Source organism: Terrapene carolina, unplaced genomic scaffold (assembly GCF_002925995.2).
Source record: "Terrapene carolina triunguis isolate 2854851 unplaced genomic scaffold, T_m_triunguis-2.0 Scaffold93, whole genome shotgun sequence".
NCBI classification, from domain to species: Eukaryota; Metazoa; Chordata; order Testudines; family Emydidae; genus Terrapene; species Terrapene triunguis.
The window spans coordinates 32,808,814-32,813,635 of NW_020664444.1; positions in this window are offsets into that span (position 1 = coordinate 32,808,814).

Below are 4,822 nucleotides of genomic sequence, written 5' to 3' on the forward strand. Positions count from 1 at the left end.
GGCGTGGCGTGGCGTGGCGTGGCGTGGCGTGGCGTGGCGTGGCGTGGGTCTTGTGTTGTATGTCACAGGAACTCAAAGGCGTCCCAGAGGATGGATTCTGGTGGTATTTTGCATGTAGCAGGAAGGAAGAGGATCTGAGAACTTCAGCCCTGAGGTCAGGGCGAAGAGAAGGGGGCTACGGGGGAAAAGGCCCAGGAAATAGCAGCAGTGAACTGGAGGCAGTGATACACGACTGCTGCGTGTAGTGTCCCTGAGTTGGGACCTAGAGTAGTGGGTGGGCCTGGGTTCCCCCACTATTAATTGGGAAAGTGGCCTAAGCCCTGAGAATGGGAGAAGGCCTGTTTAGAAACTTGAGTGAAGGGCGGGAATTATAGGGCCCAGACATGGGCTGAAGACCCTGGTGAGGCAGATAGTTTTGCTAGACTTTTGCTACCCCAGAAGGAGATTATGACCCTCTGCACCTCATAGTCACCATAGTGGTATGATTATGACATAATTATGATGCATTTTCTACAAAATATGTCATGTGAGGAGTCAATGGAAAAGTAATGGTTTGCTGAATATTATTATCCTATTTGTATGCATGTAGCATTTTTGTATCTGGAGTTATGAATATTGACTATACATCTGTATTTCAAATGTGCTCGCTCCTGGGTAAGGTAGTTTATATCCAGTCTAGCCAGCACGTTGTGAAGGGACTATTCAAGGTAATGGCCATCAAGGAAAACAATGGGCCAGGGGAACGCTTCAGCCAGTATATGGGTAATGGCTGCTATGACTTATCGAAGCATGCAAGGGCATGTGACTAGATCATGTGATACTAGACTCCATGCCTGTACTTTTCCACAAACTGTTCTGGGGCTTTGTTTGGGACAAGGAAGTTCCCTCCACATGGAAGAAGCTATAAAAGGGGGAAGTGACATCATCACCTGGCCTCAGTCCCCTTACAAGTCAACACCTGGAAACACCTTGGGAACAAAGACTAAACTGGGGAAGGGGGTCCCAGGCTGGAAAGAAGAAAGCCCTGCCTGTGTATGGAAGATTGGTGGACTGTTTGTACCATCAGAGTGAGACACTGCTTATTTCGAAGGCTGCGAGTCTGTCATGGAAGTCTCAGATTCCGGGACTTTCCGGGATTTCTACAGCAGCTGGTGTGGCTGACCTCAGGGCTGCCCCAGCCCCTGGGGCCAGCTGCTCAGGCAGCTTGGGGCCAGCCACACTGGCTGCTGCTGGAGCAGCCCCGGGCAGCTGGCCCTGGGGGCCGCCAGAGCAGCAGCGATCCCAAGCGTGGCCCTGGAGCAGCAGTGTGGCCCCAGACTGCCCCCCACTCTGGAGCAGCAGTGGTGCCCTGGGCCGCCCCGGAGGAGCAGCAGCAGCAGTGTCCCATAGCCCCCCAGAGCACCTAAGATTTAGTCAGGGTATTTATAGTACAAGTCATGGACAGGTTACGGCCTGTGACCTTTGTTTATTGCCCATGACCTGTCCATGACTTTCACTAAAAATACTCATGACTAAATCTTAGCCTTACTTATTTCAAATCCGGTCTAGTTTATAGAATTTAGATTGTGATTTTGTTTTTCTGAGGTAACCAACTTTGATCTGTACACTATTACGTATAATCACTTAAAATCTATCTTTTTGTAGTTAATAAATCCGTTTTTTATTTTTTTTCCTAAAACAGTGTGTTGTGCTTGGGGAATCTGCTTAGGAACAAAAACCTGGTGCATTGTCCTTTCCACAGTGAGGGATGGACTGGGTAATAAACTTACAGTGGTCAGGCTTTTGACCAGGACAGGACAGCTCTGAGATTTGGGTGGGCAGGGGGGAGGGGAGGGAGCTGGCTGGAGTCTCTCTACTGTTAGTTCATGAGTGGCTAGGAGAAGCCTTCATGTAACTGCAGTTGGGTGTGTCCCTACTTGTGTAAGGCCTGGAGAGGATTGCAGCTTGTCACAGCCTGACAGCTTGAGAGGAGACCCAGATTGGTATGCCAAAGGGCTCTCTCTGGTATGCCAGTGGTACCCCAGTCCCAGGTTGCACCCTGGGGAAGTCTGTCACAGACATTGTCCATTATTGACTGTGTGACTCACCTAAACGACTGAGCCGCTGAAGACCACTGGTCTACACTATGAGTTTAATTAGAATTTAGCAGCGTTAAATTGAATTAACCCTGCACCCGTCCACACAACGAAGCCATTTATTTCGAAATAAAGGGCTCTTAAAATCGATTTCTGTACTCCTCCCCGACGAGCGGAGTAGCGCCGAAATCGATATTGTCATTTCGAATTAGGGTTAGTGTGGCTGCAATTCGATGGTATTGGCCTCCGGGAGCTATCCCACAGTGCACCATTGTGACCACTCTGGACAGCAATCTGAACTCGGATGCACTGGCCAGGTAGACAGGAAAAGCCCCGCGAACATTTGAATTTCATTTCCTGTTTGCCCAGCACAGGAGAGCACAGGTGACCACAGAGAGCTCATCAGCATAGGTAACCATGCAGGCCGATAATCGAAAAAGAGCACCAGCATGGACCATACGGGAGGTACTGGATCTGATCGCTATTTTGGGAGAGGATTCAGTGCTAGCAGAACTTCGTTCGAAAAGACAAAATGCCAAAACTTTTGAAAAAATCTCCAAGGGCATGATGGAGAAAGGCCACAATAGGGACTCAGAGCAGTGCTGCGTGAAAGTCAAGGAGCTCAGACAAGCCTATCAGAAAACAAAGGAGGCAAACGGTCGCTCCAGGTCAGAGGCACAGACATGCCGCTTCTACGCTGAGCTGCATGCAATTCTAGGGGGGGCCGCCACCACTACCCCACCTCTGACCGTGGATTCCGAGGCGGGGGTAATCTCATCAGCTACACCTGAGGATTCTGCGGACGGGGAAGAGGAGGAGGAGGAGGAGGAGGAGGAGGACGAGCTTGCGGAGAGCACACAGCACTCCGTTCTCCCCAACAGCCAGGATCTTTTTCTCAGCCTGACTGAAGAACCCTCCCAAGCCAGTACCCAAGACCATGACCCCATGGAAGGGACCTCAGGTGAGTTTACCTTTTAAAATATAAGACATGGTTTAAAAGCAAGCGTTTTTTAATGATTAATTTGCCCTGAGGACTTGGGATGCATTCGCGGCCAGTACAGCTACTGGAAAAGTCTGTTAACGTGTCTGGGGATGGAGCGGAAATCCTCCAGGGACATCTCCATGAAGCTCTCCTGGAGGTACTCCAAAAGCCTTTGCAGAAAGTTTCTGGGCAGTGCAGCCTTATTCCGTCCTCCATGGTAGGACACTTGACCACGCCATGCTAGTAGCAAGTAATCTGGTATCATTGTATGACAAAGCCTGGCAGCGTATGGTCCCGGTGTTTGCTGGCATTCAAGCAACATCCGTTCTTTATGTCGCTGTTTAATCCTCAGGAGAGTGATATCGCTCATGGTAACCTGGTTGAAATACGGGAATTTAATTAAGGGGACAGAGGTGGTCCTTCCTACTGGGCTGTTTGCCTGTGGCTGAAAAGAAATCCTTCCCTGTAGTAAACCAAGCGTGGGGGGGATTGGCGCTAAGCTTTTCACGTGTGGCTAGCAGGGATCTTCCCTGATACCAGCCACGCGGTGGGGGGAGGGATAAAGCGATCATCCCAGAGAATTGGATGGGGCGGGTTAGTTTGTTTTCTGCTGCTGAAGGTTAACAGGAAAACCGCAGCACTCAACAGGCTTTGTTTGGTATGTGGGAAAGGAGGACGCAGAAGCTGAAAGACAATGGCTTACCATGGCCGCATGCAAGCCGAATTCTGTTGCCCGGACCTGCGTCTGTGATCTCTAGCAGCAAAGCCACAGGCACTCAATATTAAGACGCAAAATGCGACCTTGCACAGAAATCACATGTGCTATGTAATGTGAATAGTGTTGTTCACCATGAAAGAGTATAAGCATTGTTCTGTAAAATGTATCTTTTTAAAAATTTCTCTCCTTTTTTCCCTCCCTCCAGCAGCTGCAAATTTTTCAAGCTTCCTTCCTCCATCCCGAAGGCTATCTCAGATAAGGCGTCGGAAAAAGAGGACGCGAGCCGAGATGTTCGCGGAAATCATGGAATCCACCCCCAATGAAAGAGCTCATCTGAATGAGTGGAAGGACATGGTTTCAAAGTATAGGAAAGATGCCAGTGAACGTGAGGACATGAGGGACCAACGTGAGGACAGAAGGGACCAACGTGAGGAGAGGAAAGACGCTCGAGATGAGAGGTGGCAGCAGGAAGATCAGAGGAGGCAGGATGCAACGCTGGGGCTGCTGCGTGAGCAAACAGACATGCTCCGGTGTCTGGTGGAGCTTCAGGAACGGCAGCAGGATCACAGTCTGGCGCTACAGCCCCTGTATAACCCTCCTCCCCCCTCACCATGTTCCATAGCCTCCTCACCCAGACGTGTAAGAACGCGGGGGGGAGAGGCTCCGTGCACCCTCCCATTCCACCCCAGTGGACAGCCCAAGCAAAAGGCTGTCATTACTTTAACCTTTTTTAGTGGCCTTTTCCTTCCCTCCGATCCTCCTCCCAAACCCCACCCGGGCTACCTTGTCAGTTCTCTCCCTCTTTTTATAATCAATTAATAAAGAATACATGATTTTTAAATGATAGTGACTTTATTTCCTTTGAAAGCAAGCTGTGATCGAAGGGGGAGGGTGGGTTGCCTACAGAGAATGAGTCAATAAAGGGGGAGGGTTTTCATCAGGGAGAAACAAACAGAACTTTCACACGGTAGCCTGGCCAGTCACGAAACTGGTTTTCAAAGCTTCTCTGATGCGCCGCGCTTCCTGGTGTGCTCTTCTAATCGCCCT